Consider the following 21426-nt stretch of genomic DNA (forward strand, 5'->3'; position numbering starts at 1 on the left):
CTGTCCCATTAGGGGGAAAGTAATTGGGAATATGTAACAAATTGTGTATAAGTTTTTATGTGAGAGACTGGCTTGATTTGTAAACTTTCACTTAAAACACACTAAAAATTATGAAAGTAAAAAAAAAAAAAGAAGCTGACCCATGATTGCTTCAACAAGCTCTCAGAACAAAGACTCAAGCAATCTTCTGGATGAAGGTGCAATCCTGGAATTACCAGATGCAGAATACAAAAGATTAATATACAGAACTCTTAAAGACATCAGGAAGGAAATGAGGCAAAATGCAGAACAAGCCAAGGAACACAAAGATAAAGCAGCTGAAGAAATTAAAAGGGTTACTCAAGAACATAATTAAAAATTTAATAAGCTGCAAAAAACCATAGAGAGACTGCAATCAGAAATTTAGAAGATTAACAATAAAATTACAGAATTAGAAAACTCAATAGAAAGTAAGAAGAGCACAATTGAAGAACTGGAAGGCAGAATTACTGAGATTGAAGATCAAACTCTTGGGACTAATATATTTGAAGAGAAAGCAGATAAAAGAATTTTAAATGAAGAAATCCAAAGAATCATGTAGGACTTTATCAAGAGAAATAACTATGAGTGATTGCAGTACCAGAACAGGGAGGGGTAACAGAAAATACAGAGGGAACTGTTGAAGATTTGTTGGCAGAAAACTTCCCTGATATCATGAAAGATGCTCATCAAAATCCATATAAGGTATATCTCAAAAGAAAGTGACCGAGACATATAATAATCAAACTTGCCAAAATCAAATATAAAGAGAATTTTAAGAGAGGCTAGGGATAAAGGAAGTCACCAACAAAGGAGAGTAAATAATAATAAACTTGGACTACTCAGCAGAAATCATGGAGGCAAGAAGGCAATGGGATGACTTATACAAAATATTGAAGGAAAAAAATTGCCAGCCAGGAATCAAACCATAACCCTGGCCCTCTAACTCTAGCCCCTAAGCCCCAAAGCCCCTAAGACCCTAAGCCCTTAGGTCCTAACCCCCAAGGCCCTAAACTCTAAATCTAACCCAAACCCTAACCCCTATACCCTAAAACCTACAACCTAAACACCTACACCCCAAAACACTACACACCAAAACCCTACACTCTAAACCCTATACTCTAAGCCCCAAACCCTAAACCCAAACCTCAAACCCCAAAGCCCAAACCCTAAACCTAACCGTAAACCCTAAACCCTAACACCTAACCCTAACCCCTAACCACCCTAACCCTAATGACCCTAACCCTAACCCTCGAACCCTAACCCTCTAACGCTAACCTGAAACCCTAACCCAAAACCCTAACCCTCTAACTCTAACCCTCTAACCATAGCCCTAAACCTAACCCCAACCCCCAAACCCAACTCCAAACCCTAAACCTCAAATCCCTAGCCCTAAACCTAAGAATGAGCCTAAGCCTAACCCTATCACTTAACCCTAAACCATAACACTTAAAACCCTAACACCCTTAGCCCTAACACATTTAACCCGAACACCCTAAACGCCAAAACCCTAAACACTAACACGCGTAACCCCAACCTCTAACCCTAACCCCTAAACTTAAACGCTAAACCATCGAACCCTCTAACCCTAATACCCTAACCCTAAACCCTAACCCCAGCCCCCAGCCCAAACCCTCACTCTAAGCCTTAAACCCTAAACCTTAAGCCCTAAACCCTAGGCTCTAAGCCCTAAGCCCTAAACCCTAAGTCCTAAAACCCTAAACTCTAAGCCCTAAGCCCCAAACCTAACCCTCTAACCCTAAACCCTGAAACCTAACCCCAAACCCATCCCAAACCCCTAAACCTGAACCCCTAAACCCTAGCCCTAACCCCAACCCTAAACCTCTAAACCATACGCCTAATCCTCTAACCCTAAACCTCAAACCCTATCCCTCTAACCCTAAGTCTCTAACCCTAACCACAACACCAACCCCAACTTCTGAACCCTGAAACCCTAACCCCCAACCCACTAACCCTAAGCCTCTGAACCCAAAGCCTAAACCCTCTAACCCTAAACCCTAACCTTCACCCCCTCACACCCTCACCTTCTCACTCCCTCACTCTATAATCTTCTCAACCTCTAACCCCCTCACCCTCTAACCCCTCACCCTCTAACTCCCTCAATCTCTAACCCCCAATCCCCTAACACCCACCCTCTAACCCAAACCACATATCCCAAACAAACCCAACACCAATCCCAACCCTAAACCTAAACCCTAACCCCTAAAACCTAACCCAAACCCTAACGACTAAACCCCAAAACACCAAACCCCAAACTGCAACCCCTAACACCTAACCTATAACTCCAAACTCTAAACTCAAACCCTAAACCTAACCCTAACACCTAACCCCAACCCAAAAACCCTAACCGAAAAACCCTAACCCTAAACTCTAACCCCAAACCCTAACTCTAACAACCCTAACTCTAACATCCCTAACCCCAAACCCTAACCCTTTTTGTTAGCGGCCGTAGCACTTATCCACTAGCCACCAGGGTTTCCATGAGCAGTCACAGGAATAGACATATGCACACCCGTGTTCACTGCAACATTATTCACAGTAGCAAAAAGATGGAAACAACCTAAGTGCTCATCCACAGAGGAACGGATAAACAAACTACGGTACATACACACAGTGGAACACTACACGACAATAAAGACCAATGATGAATCTCCGAAACATCTCACGCCATGGATGAATCTGGAGCGCATCATACTGACTAAGTCAATCACAAAACGACATATACAGTGAGAGACCACTATCATAAAAACTCATGAAAACATTTACGCACAGAAACAATCCTTGATGTTCACCAGGGAGACGGAGTGGGTAGAGAAAAGCTAACTAAACAATAACCAAAACAACGAAACTCACTGCCGTCGACTCGATTCCAGCTCATAGAGACCCTATAGAACAGATTAGAACTGCCCCACAGAGTTTCCAAGGAGCGCCTGGTGGATTCGAACTGCAGACCTTTGGTTAGCACTGGTGGCTCTTAACCACCACACCCTCAGGGTTTCCAACCAAACAACAGATATGTGGTAACTCTGGTGAAGGACGAGACGGTACACAAGACTGGGGAATCAACCTCAGCCTCACTCTAACCCTAACCATAACCCTAAACCACTTGTGCCCAAGCCTAGTAACCCCAGCCCTAACCCCAACCCCCAACCACCTAAAACCTATACCCCTAAACCTAACTCCCAAACCTCTAACCCCCAAACCTGAACCCCTAACACCAAACCCTAACCCCTAACCCTAATCCTCTAACCCTTCTGCATCTCTGGGCCTCTCGAGTCTCCGTCTATTTTCTCCCTCCAAATCCTACTAACACTCAGTGGAATTTTGAAGTTTCAGCTGTGCTTTGCTTCTTGTTGTCTCCACCGGTCCCATCAAGGCACTGCATCATTTGCTCTGCTTCACTATTGAGTTCCAGAACCATGGCTTAGAATCGCCTTACACTGAACTTCAGCGATTCGGCGCAAGGGCGCGAGAGGGCACGCGCACCGCCGGTTCTGTTCTGCCCACCAGACCCTCCGAGCATGGGAACCTCCTGGACCTAAGCCGGGACGACCTGGGTACCGCTCCAGTGGGGATAGCAGAAGCTTTTCTTCCCGAGGGACCCAACGCCCCAGGGCGCTCTCTCAATACTCCCATTAATGCTATGATTATCCTAACCCACTCCTCCTGCAAGACCTAGTGGGTCCTCGACCAGGCCCAGCCTTCACGACCCACACCCCCCCGCCGTGGTCACGTAGAGAACCTGCAGGGCCGCGCCCTCCCCGCCCAAGCTCTGCCCCTCCATACCCTGATGCCCTGCAGGCCTCTACTAGGTCCCCGCCCAGGGAAGAGTTGTCGCCCCGCACGAGGGGGGGGGCCACGAGGAAACATTTGGAAACCACCCGCCAGGCACGAAGCCCACTGCCCCTATTGAGACCATGTGAGCAGGGCTGCCCTGCCGACTGGAGCCTGCACAGCATCACTCACGTTTGTCAGCTTCTCACCGCCCTCTGGGCTCAGGGTCCCAGAGCAGCCAATCCCCCCGGGGCGGGGGAGGCGGTCCGTCCGCAGGGGCTGGAAGATCGGGTTGGTGCCCATGGCCCAAGCACTTAAAACCCTTATAAACCCTCATAAACGGCCAGCTCCAGACCTTCAAATGTCAGCCCAAGAGACACCTAATCTCCTCCAACCTAAAAAAAAAAAAAAAAAACCCACACCTGTGGCCATCGAGTCAATTCTGACTCATAGCGAACCTATAGGACAGAGTAGAACTGCCCCACAGAGTTTCCAAGGAGCGCCTGGTGGATTCAAACTGCCAACCTTTTGGCTAGCAGCCTTAGCACTTAACCACTAGCCACCAGGGTAACCCACTAAACCCACTGCCACCAGGGTAGAGGCTCCAAATCCCACCAGTTTGAGGAACCCTCATATCCCCTCAGCACCAGAGACCGCGTCCACAGCCACCGGTACACAGCGCCGCACAAATGCTCAAGTTAACAAACAACATGGTTGCTCAGGACCCCTTCCTGCTACCCCCACCCCCGCCACCCAGAGGGGGAGCGGGACCCGGCATCCACACTGTTAACACACACTGAATCGCTGCTTCCACAAGGAGTAGGGTCCCCGCGCTGCTCCACAGATTCCCAGGACCCCTTCCTTTCCAGGTGGGGCCGGGGCCGCGCCGACGCCCCAGCCCTGAGAGTAGACCAGCCGGGCGCGGGCGCGGGCGCGGGGTGCCTCAGCCTCCCAGGCACAGCGCCCAAAACAGTAAGGGGCAGTGGGGCCTTGGGCGGGGGATCGCTCTCTCCCCGTCCCTGGCACCCTACGGAGTCTGGTGGGGGTGGGACGACGAACGGGGGCGAGTGCCCCGTCCTCAGTCTGGAATGTCACCGCCCCCGGGCGAACTCTGGGCCTTGGTTTCCCCCCTGGCACAGGGAGCAGGTGGGGGGCGGAGGGGGCAGGCGCCCATCCCCCAGCTTGGCCCGCAAACCCGCCCCAGGCAGAGGAGGGACCTTGGCGCAGCCCTGGACACGGCCTTTCTTCCCAAGCCCTTCAAGCCCCCAGGCCCGAGGGCACTCCGCAGCTGGATCCCGCGGCTGGACTCCCCCCACCGCCCCGCAAATCCATGGGGATGCAAATTTCGCAGACCCCTAGAGTGGCTGCGTCTGCCCGCCCCCGTGCTGCGTCCGCCCCTGGGGATCACTCGGGATGGGGTACGCCTGAGGGGGCGATGCGAGCTGCTAAACCAACGTCCGGACTCCCCAACCTCTGGAGCCCACAGGATGCTGGCACTGGAAACCGCCCTCCTGGCGCCTTCCCTCCACACCTTCGAGGGGCCGGGCTTGTTCAGTCTGGGAGCGGGTCCCTCCACCCACCTGCCGGAGTTTCACACCTTTCAGAAAACACGGCAGGGAAAGCAGCAGGAACACTATCCTCTCTACGGCGCGCCATCCGGCCCAGGCCTCTCACCACCCGTCCGGGCGCTTCCGTGAGTAACTGGCTGGAGGGCGAGGAACATGGCTGCCGGCCCGCCCAGCGGCCCAGGTGTGGGGCGGGCGTGGGGGGGTTGGGCCTCCAGAGGGGAGGGCGGGGTCTAGAAGCAAGGACTACGCCAAGGTGTGTGGGGTGAGGAGACGGGAGACGTCAGGAGAGGGCCCTCTCCGGCGCAGAGTTAAGTATTGGAGGTGCAACGGTTAAGTGCTTGGCTAACTGAAAGGTGGGCCGTTGGAACCCACCAGCTCAGGGGTTGAAAAGATCTGGAGATGGGCTCCCATAAAGATTCTAACCAAACAAAATCCAAACCAGTTGCTGTTGAATCAACTCAGACTCATAGTGACCCTATAGGGCAGAGTAGAACTGCCCCATAGGGTTTCTAAGACTATAAGTCTTTACAGAAGCAGACTGCCATGTATTTCCGCCAAGAAGCAACTGGTGGATTTGAACTGTCCACCCTTTGGTTAGCAGCCGAGCTCTTAACCACCGTGCCACCGGGGCTGCACCATAAAAAGCTGCAACCTAGGAAACCTTGTGAAGCAGTTCTAAGTTGTCATACAGGGTTGATATGAGTCAGAATCTCTTGATGGCACACAACCATGATTGTACTAAGAAAAATTCCTGCAAGCATCTGTCTACATGACTCCTGAAGCAAACATGCATGCACGCTATCAAAGCAGTGCGGCCAAAGACAGGAAATTGGGATAGAGACATTATAGACTGCACACTGAAAAGTGATTTCTGAGGGGCATGCAGCTCAAGCGGAGGAGGTAGCATACAACTAAATGCCCTTCTCCTTCTATTGTTCAATGGTCTTGAGAAAGAATGTGTCCCAGGAATTAACTGTAGCCCAGGAGAACTTGAAGACAGCAAATACAGAGGACCGGTCAGGATGCTTCTGCAGTGGTCAGGGTGAGGAGTGATGGTGGTAGTGCAGGTGGGAACAGTGGGCAGGCCTGAGGTGTACTTTGGAGCTTGAGCTGCCAAGAATTGCTGGTCGATCAGACGTATGGGATGAGGGGAATGGAGAATGAAAGGTGACTTCTGGAATTCAGGCTACCATGAGAGCATGGTCACCAGAGCCATTCTCTACCACGTGGAAAACCATGGAGGAACAAACTTGAGAAAATGACCAAAAGATTTTTTCTGGACATGTTAGATTTGGATGTCTGAGGTCATCCAAGTGTGGAGAACAGTTTACAGCTGTGGATACCACTCTGAGGTAGAATAGTTTTCCAGGTTCTAAGAATTTGGAGATCATCAGCCTATAGCTGATTTGAAAGCCACTGGTGGTGCAGTGGTTATGCATTTGGGTGCTACCAAAAGGTCTGCAGTTTGAATCTACCAGTCCCTCCTTGGAAACCCTGTGGGGAAGCTCTACTCTGTCCTGTACGGTCCCTATGAGTCAGAATCCACTCGATAGCGACTTCTTTTTGTTTTGTTTTGTTTTAATACTAAGCTCAGAAAAGTTGTGTGTCAGGGTTGTATTTTTTCACAATACTTATTCAGGCAGTTCGAATCTACCAGCCACTCCTTGGAAACCCTATGGGTCAATTCTACTCTGTCGTTTAGGGTCGCTATGAGATAGAATTGACCCAACAGCAATGGACTTAGAACTTGGACTTAGAGGAGCCCTTTCTTTGTCAAAGCTGAAAGTTTTACTTCATACTTTTTAAAAACTGCCATGTCTCATGCTATGCGGCTACCCTTACAGGAGCATTTTTGGTGCTAACTTGACTTGTTCTTGGTGAAGGGCTCTGTATTCATTTTCTAGGGCTGCCGTAGTAAATTACCAAAAACTCAGTGTCTTTAAAAAAACGTATAATCCATACAGTCCAAGAAGCTGGATCATATGAAGAAGAAGGGGCACGAGGATTGGAGGAAGACTCATTAACAGCCTAGACATGCAGATGACACAACCTTGCTTACTGAAAGTGAAGAGGACTTGAAGCACTTCCTGATGAGGATCAAAGACTTCAGCCTTCAGTATGGATTACACTTCAACATAAAGAAAACAAAAATCCTCGCAACTGGAACAATAAAAAAATCACGATAAACAGAGAAAATACTGAAGTCGTCAAGGATTTCATTTTACTTGGATCCACAGTCAACACCCATGGAAGCAGACTTCGAGAATCAAATGACATATTTTATTGGGCAAATCTGCTACAAAAGACCTCTTTAAAGTGTTAAAAATCGAAGATGTCACTTTGAGGACTAAGGTGTGCCTGAACCAAGCCATGATATTTTCAGTCGCCTCATATGTATGCTAAAGCTGGACAATGAATAAGGAAGACAAAAGAACTGAAACTTGAATTATGTTGTTGGTGAAGAATAATGAATATGCCATGGACTGCTAGAAGAATGAACACACCTGTCTTGGAAGAAGTACAGCCAGAATGCTCCTTAGAAAGGTGGGTGGCAAGACTTGGTCTCACGTCCTCTGGACATATTATCAGGAGGAATCAGTCCCTGGAAAAAGACATCGTGCTTGGTAAAGTAGAGGGTCAGTGAAAAAGACAAAGATGCTCAATGAGACAGATTGAGACGGCGGCTGCAACAGTGGGCTCAGACACAGCAATGACAAAGCAGGGCTGGGCACTGTTCCATTCTGTTGTACACAGGGTCGCTATGTGTTGGAACTGACTCAACAGCACCTAACAACAACATCATAAACTCACTGGATCTCCTGGGGATAGAATGTCATATTCAGTGTAGAATAGATAGAGTTTCTTTGTCTGTTTACCATATTTACTAATTTACATTTGATAACTTCCACAGTCTGTTGGATCGCCTTTCTTTGAATGGACACAAACGTGCATCTCTTGCAGTCTGTTGGCCAGGTAGCTAGCTTCCAAATTTCTTTGCATGGTGGAGTGAGCTTCTGCAGTGCTGCATCTGTTTGTTGAAACAACTCAGTGGGTGTTCTGTCAGTTCCTGGAGCCTTGTTTTTCGCCAGTGCCTTCAGTGTAGCTTGGACTTCTTGCTTCACTACTACCAGTTCTTCATCATATGCCACCTCATGAAACGACTGAAAGTCGACCATTTCTTTTGGTGCTGTGACTCTGTGTATTCTTTCTGTCTTCTGTGTGTGTGTGCTTTAAGTGAAACTTTACAAATCAAGTCAGTCTCTCATACAAAAATTTGTATACAGCTTGCTATGTACTCCTAGTTCCTCTCCCACTAATGAGACAGCACACTCCTTCTCTCAGCCCTGTATTCCCTGTGTCCATTCAGCCACTTTCTGTCCCCCTCTGCCTTCTCATCTCCCCTCCAAACGGGAGCTGCCCACATAGTCTCATGTGTCCACTTGAGACAAGAAGGTCACTCCTCACCACTATAATTTTCTATCCTATAATCCAGTCCAATCCCTGTCTGAAGAGTTGGCTTTGGGAATGGTTCCAGTCTTGGGCCAACAGAAGGTCTGGGGACCGTGACCTCCAGGGTTCCTCTAGTCTCAGTCAGATCATTAAGTCTGATTTTTTTTATGAGACTTTGAGGTCTGCATCTCACTGCTCTCATGCTCCGTCAGGGATGCTCTGTTTCGTTCCCTGTCGGGGCAGTCTTCGGTTGTAGACGGGCACCATCTAGTTCTTCTGGTCTCAGGCTGATATAGTCTTGGATTTATGTGGCCATTTCTGTCTTCTGGACTCATAATTACCTTGTATCTTTGGTGTTCTTCATTCTCCTTTGCTCCAGCTGGGTTGAGACCAATGGATACATCTTAGATGGCTGCTTGATAGTGTTTTTAAGACTGCAGATGCCACTCACCAAAGTGGGATGCAGAATGTTTTCTTGATAGATTTTATTATGCCAATTGACCTAGATGTCCCCTGAAAACATGGTCCCCCAACTGTTGCCCCTGCTACTCTGGCCTTTGGAGCATTTGGTTTATTCAGGAAACTGCTTTTCATTTAGTCCAGTTATGCTGACCTCTCCTTTATTGTATGTTGTCTTTCCCTTCACCTAAAATAGTTCTTGTCTACTATCTAAATTTGCGAATATCCTTCTCCCTTCCTTTCTCCCCACCCTCATAACCATCAAAGAATATTTTCTTCTCTGTTTAAACTATTTCTTGAGTTCTTATAATAGTGGTCTCATACAATATTCGTCCTTTTGCAACTGACTAATTTCACTCAGCATAATGCCCTCCAGATTCCTCCAAGCTATGAAATATTTCACGGATTCATCATTCTTCTTGATCTGTGTGAAGTATTCCATCGTGTGAATGCACCACAATTTATTTATCCATTCATCTGTTGATGGGCACCTTGGTTACTTCCATCTTTCTGCTATTGTAAACAGTGCTGCAATGAACATGGTTGTGCATATATCTGTTCATATAAAGGCTCTTATTTCTCTAAGATATATTCCAAGGAGTGGGACTGGCATATCCTATTGTAGTTCTATTTCTAGCTTTTTAAGGAAGTGCCAGATTGATTTTCAAAGTGGCTGCACCATTTTAAATTCCCACCAGCAGTGAATAAGTGTTCCAGTCTCTCTACAACCTCTCCAACATTTATTATTTTGTGATTTGGGATTAATGGCAGCCTTGCTGGAGTGAGATGGTATCTCATTGTAGTTTTGATTTACATTTCTCTAACGGCTAATGATTGTGTGCATTTCCTCATGTATCTGTTACCTGCCTGAATGTCTTCTTCGTTGAAGTGCCTGTTCCTATCCTTTGCCCATTTTTAAAATGGATTATTTGTCTTTTTGTTATTGAGTTTTTGCAATATCATGTAGATTTTAGAGATCAGAGGCTGATCGGAAATGTTATAGCTACAAACTGTTTCCCAGTCTGTAGGTAATCAGTTTACTCTTCTGGTGAAGGCTTGGGATGAGCATAAGTGTTTGATTTTTAGGCGTTCTCTTTTCTCTTTGGTGCTTGCACATTGTTAGCAATGTTTTTTGTACTGTTTATGCTATGTATTAGGGCTCCTAGTGTTGTCCCTGTTTTTTCTTCCATGATTTTTATCATTTTAGATTTCATATTTAGGTCCTTGATCCATTTTCAGTTAGTTTTTGTGCCTGGTGTGAGGTATGGATCTTGTTTCATTTTTTTGTGGAGGGATATCCAGTTATGCCAGCACCATTTGTTAAAGAGGCTATCTTTCCCTCATTTAACTGACTTTGAGCCTTTATCAAATATCAGCTAATAAGTGAATGGATTTATGTCTGATTTCTCAATTCTGTTCCATTGGTCTATGTGTCTGCTGCTGTACCGGTACCAGGCTGTTTTGACTACTATGGTGGTATAACAAGTTCTAAAATTAGGTAACGTGATGCCTCCCACTTTGTTCTTCTTTTTCAGTAATGCTTTATGTATCTGGGGCCTCTTTCCCTCCCATATGAAGTTGGTGATTTGCTTCTCCATCACATTAAAAAATGTCCTTGGAATTTGGATTGGAATTGCAGCATATCTATAGATCACTTTCAGTAGAAGAGATATTTTTACAATGTTCAGTGTTCCTGTCTATTATCAAGGTATACTTGTTCACTTACATAAGTCTCTTTTGGTTTCTTTTAGTAGTGTCTTGTAGTTTTGTTTGTATGGGTCTTTTATGTCTCTGGTTACAATTATTCCTAGTATTTTATCTTCTTGGGGGCTACCGTAAATGGCATTGATTTGGTGATTTCCTCTTTGATGTTCTTTTTGTTGGTATAGAGGAATCCAACTGATTTTTGTAGGTTTATCTTGTATCCTGATACTCTGCTGAACTCTTCTATTAGTTTCAGTAGTTTTCTTGAGGATTCTTTAGGGTTTTCTCTGTATAAGATCATGTCATCTGCAAATAGAGATACTTTTACTTCTTGTTTACCAATCTGGATGCCCTTTATTTCTTTATCTGGTGTAATTGCTCTGGCTAGGACCTCCAGCACACTGTTGAACAAGAGTCGTGATAAAGGGCATCCTTGTCTGGTTCCCCATCTCAAGGGAATGCTTTCAGACTCTCTCCATTAAGGGTGATGTTGGCTGTTGGCTTTATATAAATGCCCTTTATTGTGTTGAGGAATTTTCCTTCTATTCCTATTTTCTGAGAGTTTTTATCATGAATGGGTGTTGGGCTTTGTCAAATGCCTTTTCTGCATCAATTGATAAGATCATGTCCTTTGTTTTACCTATATGGTGGATTACTTTGATTGTTCTTCTAATGTTGAACCATCCCTGCATACCTAGTATGAATCCCACGTGGTCATGGTGAATTATTTTTTTGATATGTTATTGAATTCTATTGGGTAGAATTTTGTTGAGGATTTTTGCATCTAAGTTCGTGAGGAATATAGGTCTGTAATTTTTTTGTGTGTGTGGTGTCTTTACCTGGTTTTGATATCAGGGATATGCTGGCTTCATAGAATGAGTTTGGGAGTATTCCATCTTTTTCAATGCTCTAAAATACCTTTACTAGTAGTAGTGTTAACTCTTCCCCGAAAGTTTGGTAGAACTCACCAGGGAAGCTGTCAGGGCCAGGGCTTTTTTGTTGTTGTTGTTGGGAGATTTTTTATTTTTTTAATTACCTTTTTCAACCTCTCCTTCCGTTATGGGTTTATTTAATTGTTCTACCTCTGTTTCTGTTAGTTAGGTAGGCAATGTGTTTGTAGAAATGTATCCATTTCTTCTAGGTTGTCAAAGCTGTTAGAGTATGATTTTTCATACTAATCTGATATGATTCTTTTAATTTCAGTTGGGTCTGTTGTGATGTTGGGTAATTTGCTTCTTCTGTTTTTCTTTTGTCAGTTTGGCCAGTGTTTCAGCAATTTTGTTAATTTTTTCAAAGAACCAGCTTTTGGTCTTGTTAACTCTTTCAATTTTTTTTTCTGTTCTCTATTTCATTTAATTCTGCTCTACTTTTTATTATTTAATTTCTTCTGATGCCTGAGGGTTTCTTTTGTTGCTCTCTTTCTATTTGTTTAAGTTGTAGGGATAATTCTTTGATTTTGGCCCTTCCTTCTTTTTGGATGTGTGCATGTATTGCTATAAATTGACCTCTGGGCACTGCTTTACCTGTGTCTCAAAGGTTCTGGTAGGAAGTGTTTTCATTCTCATTGGATACTTTGAATTTCATTATTCCATCCTTAATGTCTTCTATAACCCAGTCGTTTTTGAGCAAGATATTGCTCAGTTTCTGAGTGTTTGATTTCTTTTCCCCGCTTTTTTTTGTTTGTTTGTTTTTGATATCTACTTTTATAGCTTCATGGTCAGAGAAGATGCTTTGCAATATTTTGATGTATTGGGTTCTGTTAAGGTGTGCTTCATGGCCTAATATGTGGTCTCTCCCAGAGAATGTTCCATATGCATTGGAAAAGAAAGTATACTTGGCTGCTCTTGGGTGGAGTGTTCTGTATATGTATGTGAAGTCAAGTTGGTTGATTGTGGCATTTAGATCTTCAGTGTCTTTACTGAGCTTCTTTCTGAATGTTCTGTTCTTCACCAAAGTGGTATGTTGGAGTCAGCTAATATTATTGTGGCGCTGTCTATCTCACTTTACAATGCTGTTAGAGTTTGTTTTATGTATCTTGAAGCCCTGTCACTGGGTGTGTAAATATTTAATATGGTGATATCCTCCTGGTATGTTGTCTGTTTAATCATTATATAGTGTCCTTCCTTATCCTTTTTGGTGAATTTAACTTTAAAGTCTATTTTGTCAGAAATTATTGCCACTCTTGCTCTTTTTTGATTGTTGTTTGCTTGATATATATTTTTGCCATCCTTTGAGTTTTAGTTTGTTTGTGTCTTTAAGGAGTGTCTCTTGTAGGCAGCATATAGATGGATCGTGTTTTTTGATCCATTCTTTCACTCTCTTTCTCTATTGGTACATTTAGTCCATTTACATTCAGCGTAATTATGGTAGTTATGAGTTTTGTGCCATCATTTTGATATCTTTTTTTGTATGTTGTCGAGTTTCTTTTTTCTGCTTATTTTTTTTACTGAGTAGATTTTCTTTGTATATTGCCTTTTCCTCTTATTCATTGTTGATTTTTTTTTTCTGAGTTATGTTTTTCTTGTATTTTATTTCGATGTGTAGCATTGTTAGTCTCCTTTTTGGTTACCTTAATATTTGCCATTATTTTTCTAAGTTTAAACCTAACTTTTATTTCTATCCCCTTGACTATCTCTCTGTATGAAAGATCTATGACTACATTTTTCAGGCCCTCTTTATTATTTTAGTATTGTCATCCTTTACATAATAACATCACTGTTTCCCTGTTCTGAGCATTTTTTTATCTTGATTTATTTTTGTGATTTCCCTACCTGGGTTGATATCTGGTTGCTCTGCCCTGCATTCTAGTCTTGTGTTGATATCTGATATTGTTGATTTTCTAACCAGAAAACCCTCTTTAGTATTTCTTGTAGGTTTTTTTTTTTTTTTTACAAATTCCCTAATCTTCTGTTTATCTGGAAATGTCCTAATTTCACCTTCATATTTGAGAGACAGTTTTGCTGTGTATATGATTCTTGGCTGGCAATTCTTTTTCTTCATCACTTTATATAACTCATCACATTGCCTTCTTCCCTGCATGGTTTCTCTCGAGTAGTCTGAGCTTATTCTTATTGAGTCTCCTTTGTAGGTGACTTTTCATTTATTCCTAGCCGCTCTTAAAATTCTCTCTATGTCTTTGGTTTTGGCAAGTTTGTTTATAATATGTCTGGGTGACTTTCTTTTGAGATCTACCTTATGTGGGGTTCAATGAGCATTTTGGATAGATATCTGCTGCTCATCTTTCATGGTATGAAGGAAGTTTTCTGCCAACAAATCTTCAACAATTCTGTTTTTTCTGTTATCCCTCCCTAATCTGATACTTCAATCACTCATAGGTTATTTCTCCTGATAGAGTCCCACATGATTCTTAGGATTTCTTCATGTTTTTTTAAAATAATTTGCTCTGATTTTTCTTCAAATATATCGGTGCCACGTTATTTATCTTCAATCTCATTAATTCTGCTTTCCATTTCCTCAGTACCGTTCCTCTGTCTACTGAGTTGTCTAATTCTGTAATTTTATTGTTAATCTTCTAAATTCCTGATTGCTTTCTTTCTATGGATTGTTGCAGCCTATTAAATTTTTCTTTATGTTCTTGAGTCACCTTTTTAATTTCTTCAGCTACTTTATCTGTATGTTCTTTGGCTTGTTCTGCATTTTGCCTGATCTCCCTGATCTCTTGAAAGTTCTGTATATTAACCTTTTGTATTCTACATCTGGTAATTCCAGGAAAACACCTTCATCTGGAAGATTCCTTGATTCTTTGTATTGAGAGATTGTTGAAGTGATCATGGTCTGCTTATGTGATTTGATATTGACTGATGTCTCTGAGCCATCTATAAGTTATTTTATTTTACTTTTTACTTTTGCCTACTGTATCCTAGCTTTTTGCTTTGTTTTGTTTTGATATGCCCAAATAGGGTGCTTGAGTGAGCTCGCTTGATCATTTGCAACTTTCAAGATTTAACATCCTGTCACCAGATGGCTAGAGCTGTTACCAGGTATATGAGCCTAGGAGTCCATTCACTTTTCTTGTATAATTCAGTTCAGGTGTCTAGGTAGCTGGTCATCAATTGTAGGTCATCAAGTCCTATAGTCTTAGATGGGGAGGGGTGATTGTTGGAGACACAGGTATCTGGTTGCAGCAGGGGGTCACACTCTGAACAAAAGGCAGGGGGCTGACAACCATCTCCCAAGTGTCTGTGAGGAAAGTGCACCCCTGTTTTCTATAGTGCACGGGTAGGTGGGTTCTGCAGTCAGACCACAGGCACCCTATGCTTTTGTTTGTAAGTACTGGGAGGCACCTGTTATCCTTGGACCCCTGTTGTGGGTGTCTAGATGATGTGGGTGGAGCCACCAGTTCTCAGGCCCCCAGTGTAGGTAGGTAAGGACCCTGTTTAATAGGCAGAGCAGTGTCAAACATCAAAAACACACCTCTCCACTGCAAGGTAAAACAGTTGAAGTTGGATACCCAGCACATACACCATTGCAGTAACAAGGGCCTAATCTCCCAAGATGGGCCTACACAGGTCCATGCAGGGGGGAAAGGTATTCAAAGTCCGTGGACCATTTGTGCCTGGAAAGGAGCTTCTTCTGTCCTGAGCTCCCCAGCTTAGTGGAGCTGGCAGATTCTCTTTTCCCCCAATTGTTAATTTATTCCTTCTCCAAGGCCAGGAGAATGGCTCAGTCTGCACAGCAACACCTATCTCAGGTGCAGGGAAATCTACAGCTACTGAAGCCGTCTTGGGGGCTAAGCGCACAGTAAAACAAATGCAAGTACTTAGCTTTTGCCAACAGCACTGTTCTTCTCTGGTTCCAGAGTTGTGAGTAGACTGTGAGACTTGCTATCTCCCCCTGAGGAGACTGCATCCTGAATGCTACTGTCAGCCCTACCACTGTCCCTCCAGGGGACTGTGTCCAAGGGGTGCCATTTCTCACCAAGTCAGGTCCGGCAACTGCTCCCCACTTCTGAACCGTGTCTCCCTCCCCCAGCCACTCAGTCTGATTTCCTAACTTTGCCTTTGATGTTCAGGGCCCTTATCTTGTCATGTATAAAATTGTTCCACTTGTTTTTTCAGGTCTTTGTTTATTTATTTATTTTTTTTGGTTTTTGTTGTAAGAGGAATCACTGGAAGTGTCTGACTACTGTGCAATCTTGACTCCACCTCTCTCTATCTTCTTTTGATGCTTTCTGCATCATTTAATATTTTCCCTGTAGAATCCTTCAATATTGCAACACAAGGCTTGAATTTTTTCTTCAGTTCTTTCAGTTTGAGAAATGCCGAACATGTGCTTCCCTTTTGATTTTCTAACTCCAGGTCTTTGCACGTTTCATGATAATATTTTACTTTGTCTTCTTGAGGTGCCCTTTGAAATTTTCTGTTCATCTCTTTTACTTCGTCATTTTCTTTTTGCTTTAGCTACTCTACATTCAAGAGTAAATTTCAGAGTCTTTTCTGACATCCATTTTGGTCTTCTTTTTTTCTTTCCTGGCTTTTTAATGACCTCTTGCTTTCTTTTTTTTCTGACAGATATACATATATATTTTATTTCATATCTTTATTGTCATACTTTAGATGAACGTTTACAGAACAAACTAGGTTCCCATTAAACAATTAGTACACATATTGTTTTGTGACACTAATTACCAACCCCACAATATGTCAACACTCTCCCCTTCTTGACCCTGGGTTCCCTATTACCAGCTTTTCTGTCCCCTCCTGCCTTCTAGCCCTTGCCCCTGGGCTGGTGTGCCCCTTCAGTTTTGCTTTATGGGTCTGTCTAATCTTTGTCTGAAGGGTGAACCTCAGGGGTGACTTTATTACTGAGCTAAAAGTGTGTCCAGGGGACGTATTCAGCATTTCTCCAGTCTCTGTCAGGCGAGTAATCTGGTCTTTTTTGTGAGTTAGAATTTTGTTCCACATTTTTCTCCAGCTCTCAGACCCTCTATTGTGATCCCTGTCAGAGCAATGACCTCTTACTTTCTTCATGTATGATGTCCTTGATGTCATTCCACAACTCATCTGGCCTTCAATCATTAGCCTTCAATTCATCAAATCTATTCTTGAGATAGTCTCTAAATTCAGGTGAGATATAATCAAGGTTGTACTTTGGCTCTCGTAGACTTGCATATGAGAAATTGATGGTCTGTTCCACAGTCAGCCCCTGGTCTTGTTCTGACTGATGATATTGAGCTTTTCCACTGTCTCTTTCCACAGATGTAGACATTTGATTCCTGTATATTCCATCTGGTGAAGCCCATGTGTATACTCACCATTTAAGTTGTTGAAAAAAGGTATTTACAATGAAGAAGTCATTGGTCTTGCAATATTCTATCATGCTGTCCCCAAGGCCAGATTTTCCAACTACTGTTCCTTCTTCTTTGTTTCCAACTTTCACATTGCAATCATCAGTAATTATCAATGCATCTTGATTGCATGTCTGATCAATTTCAGTCTGCAGAAGTTGGTAAAAATCTTCAGTTTCTTCATCTTTGGCATTAGCAGTTGGTGCATAAATTTGAATAATAGTCATATTAACTGCTTGTCATAGATTGAAATGTGTCCCTAAAAAATATCTGTCAAATTGGCTAGGCCATGATTCTCAGTATTGTATGATTGTCTACCATTTAGTCATCTAATGTGATTTCCCTATGTGGTGTAAATCCTATCACAATGATGTGATGAGATGGATTAGTCGCAGTTATATTGATGAGATCTATAAGATTAGATAGTGTCTTAAGCTAATACCTTTTGAGGTATAAAAGAGATAAGCAAGCAGAGAGATATGAGGACCTCATAACACCAAGAAAGCATCCCCAGTAGTAGAGCATGTCCTTCGGACCCAGGGTCCCTGCACCTGAGAAGCCCCTTGACCAGGAGAAGATTGATGATGGAGACCTTCCCACAGTGCTGACAGAGAAAGTTTCCCCTGGAGCTGACACCCTGAATTTTGAATTCTAGCCTACTAGACTGTGAGAAAATAAATTTCTCTTTGTTAAAGCCACCCATTTGTGGTATTTCTGTTATAGCATCACTATATGACTAAGACACTGGTCTTCCTTGTAGGCATATGGATATTATCCTATCACTGACAGCACTGTACTTCAGGATAGATCTTGAAATGTTCTTTTTGATGATGAACTCTCTTCGATTTGGCACAGTAGTCCATAAAAAAAAAAGTCCATATGATTGTCCAATTCAAAATGGTGAATATCAGTCCGTTTCAGCTCACTAATGCCTAAGATATTGATGTTTATGTGTTCCATTTCATTTTTTAATGATTTCTAATTTTCCTAGATTCATACTTCATACATTCTATGTTTCTATTATTAATGGATGTTTGCAGCCGTTTCTTCTCCTTTTGTGTCATGCCACATCAGCAAATGCAGGTCTCGAAAGCTTGATTCCATGCATGTCATTGAGGTCAACTCTACTTTGAGGAGTGTGTGCGGTTTTGTTCTTCTGTAACTTGTATCTTTTAAAATAAATCTTATAAAGCTTTTGTTTAATTAAATGGTTTTGAAAATTCATCTAAAATCATTGCTAAGCTTTCTGTTACAATTCTTCAATTGCATTTAATTTCTATTAGGTTTTCTGCTTAGACTATTGTATAACCTTCAATAATAATTTTTATATCAATTCACAACCATTATAATTTCTTTTTCTTTTTGGGGGGGTGTTTAAATCTGAAATATAATTATGAATAGAAGCGTTAATAGCAGATATTATTTTCTCGTTTCTTCTGTTAAATAAAGGTTTGAACTTAAAACTGTTGGATGATCTGTTTCATCTAAAAAACTCCACCTTTTTTTTTTTTAAGAAATAAACTATTAGTCTTATTTTGTTTATTTATTATATATATATAACTATATACGTCTTTCTTTACTCTCTGGTTCTTTTTAAGATTTTTATTGTATTCATGTACTGAAGTTTCACTACATTATATCTTGATTCAGATTTATTTTTACTTTGCCCTCTTGGGATATCTTTGCCTTCCCTAATCTAAGGATTGATATGTTTCATTGTTTTTAGTCACTAGTTCCCCAAATGTTTTTTCCTATCTTTTTGAAGGGATAGAATTCCTCCACGTTTTGTGAATATATGTACGTCATATTTACAATCACGTTTTTAAAATGATTTTGCCCACGAGGTAGCTAATATTTTCCTAAATTAAAGAAGTGGGGAAAACAGCACAATACAGAAATAATGAATGCCACATCAGATCAGTTATTTGATGCCATGTCTTATGACTGCCAGTGGAACATATTGTTTTTTATCCATGTCTCCCTGATTATGTGCTAGTATCCTGTCCTGTGAACTCATTTCAAGGGCTGTGTGCCTGACCTGGAAGCAGCTTTCAGCATTTTCCCCAGGTCTAAATAGAAGAGGATGTTTTTTCTTCTGTAAAAAGAAATCCAAATAGGTTTTTTTTTGTCCCTTTTATTTTTATTTTATCCATTGAAAGAGAAATAAATATTTATTTGTAGTCTATTTACAAAACTTTTTCACCTGTCTTTATTTTTAGTTTTCCCCCATAATTTTGTGATATGGGTATTAGCATTTATTACATTATACACAAAAAGAAAGGACAAGGAGAAAAAATTCTGATGATAATTTCAGAGAAGAAACAAAAGTGGGAGAAACAAGCCTTAAATCTGGACCATGACCATACATGGGAGGTAAAACTTTTATTCACCACCTTCACTGGGTGACACCTAAAATATTTCAGGATTTGTGTCAGGATTAAATTGTAGTTTATACTTCACACAACCTCTTAAGGTTGATATCACCACTGACATTTTATAGATGATAAAACTGATATGAGGAGATTTTAAGTAGTTTTCCCTAAATGTCCAGCTAAATTATATATGTATATAAAACCTTTTAAAATACATACCCTGTAAACCAAACCCATTGCCATAGAGTTGATTCCAACTCACAGCTACCCTATATTATCTCTCAACTATTTGGAACTGGTGAATCTAAAGGGTGGTACACTTTTTAATGACATAGAACAGAAAGAGAGACAGAAAGGAAAGAAGTAAAGGAAGGGAGGGAGGGAGGAAGAGAAAGAGAGAGGGAGGAAGGACGGAAGGAAGGTAGGAAGAAAGAAAAGAAAGTTATTAAAATAGAAATTCTCTGTATATAGTAGAGGATCAACAATATATACAAATGAATTTTTATTCCCAGATGAAATTGTTTTAGTTTAAAAATTTATTCGTTTTAACAAATTCTTGTGTTTATATTTCGTCATATGTCCTGGCTCTAACATATTCTCATTCAACAGTGAGTTATTCTAAAACTAATGAATGATAGAAGAAGACATATACACTATCACAGAAAAATGGCTTCTCAGAGCCTCCTAACGAACTCCAATTAAAGTATTGCTCCCAATTCAAAAGTATCTGTTCTTAGGAGATTTTGCTTACAAAGAAACACCCATGTTGTCTCCTTAGTAAGTCAGGGTGTACATATTATGTAAAGGAATATCCTCCAATGGCTTCCAAGTTTGAAATAAATTACATATCATCATGACATGTATTGCCTTGCATTGTTGTTGTTGTTAGTTCCCTCAAGTCAGTTCCAAATCATATTGGCACTATGTACAACAGAATGAAACACTGCCAGGTCCTGTGTCTTCTTAGGTCTTCCTTACTCATTGTCCAGTTTTCACGTGCATATGAGGCAATTGAAAACACCGTGGCTTGGATCAGGGACACTTTAGTCTTCAAGGTGACATCTTTGCTTTTTAATGCTTTAAAAATTTCTTTTGCAGCAGATTTTCCCAATGCAATGCATCATTTGATTTCTTGACTGATGTTTCCATGGGTGTTGACTGTGGATCCAAGTAAAATGAAATCCTTGACAATTTCAATCTTTTCTCCATTTATCATGATGTTGCTTATTGCTCCACTGATGAGAATTTTTGTTTTCTTTATGTTGAGGTGTAATTCATACCTAAGTCTTTACAGTCTTTGGTCTTTATCAGTAAGTGCTTCAAGTCCTGTTCACGTTCAGCAAGCAAGGCTGTGCCATCCGCATATCACAGGATGTTAATGAGTCTTCTTCCAATCATGATGCTCTGTTCTTCATATAGTTCAGTTTTTTGGACTATGTGGACTGCATACAGATTGAATAATTATAGTGAAAGGATGATGCACACCTTTCCTGACTTTAAACCATGCAGTAGCCCATTGTTCTGTTTGAATGACTGCCTCTTCATCTATGCAGAGGTTCCCCATGAGCACAATTAAGTGTTCTGGAATTCCTGTTTTTTGTGATGTTATCCATAATTTGTTATGATTCACAGAGTCAAATTCCTTTGCATAGTCAATAGAACACAGGTAAACATCTTTCTGATATTCTCTGCCTTCAGCCAGGATCCATCTGACATCAACAATGACTTACCTGTTCCCACGTCCTCTTTTGAA

The 21426-nt window shown here is 41.9% G+C and overlaps 1 protein-coding gene and 1 long non-coding RNA gene across 3 annotated transcripts in view; one reads left to right on the forward strand and one right to left on the reverse strand.

Moving 5' to 3' along the window:
• Nucleotides 1-5479, reverse strand: part of LOC135229308 (uncharacterized) — a 50762-nt gene extending 45283 nt beyond the window's left edge. The window contains exon 1 of the long non-coding RNA XR_010320095.1: nt 5394-5479. This is a non-coding gene — a long non-coding RNA (uncharacterized LOC135229308). The remainder of the gene's footprint in view (nt 1-5393) is intronic.
• Nucleotides 1-21426, forward strand: part of LOC135229306 (protein FAM170B-like) — a 136461-nt gene that overhangs the window by 106738 nt on the left and 8297 nt on the right. The window lies entirely within an intron of this gene.

The sequence above is a fragment of the Loxodonta africana genome, unplaced genomic scaffold, assembly GCF_030014295.1.
Source record: "Loxodonta africana isolate mLoxAfr1 unplaced genomic scaffold, mLoxAfr1.hap2 scaffold_185, whole genome shotgun sequence".
NCBI lineage: Eukaryota > Metazoa > Chordata > Mammalia > Proboscidea > Elephantidae > Loxodonta > Loxodonta africana.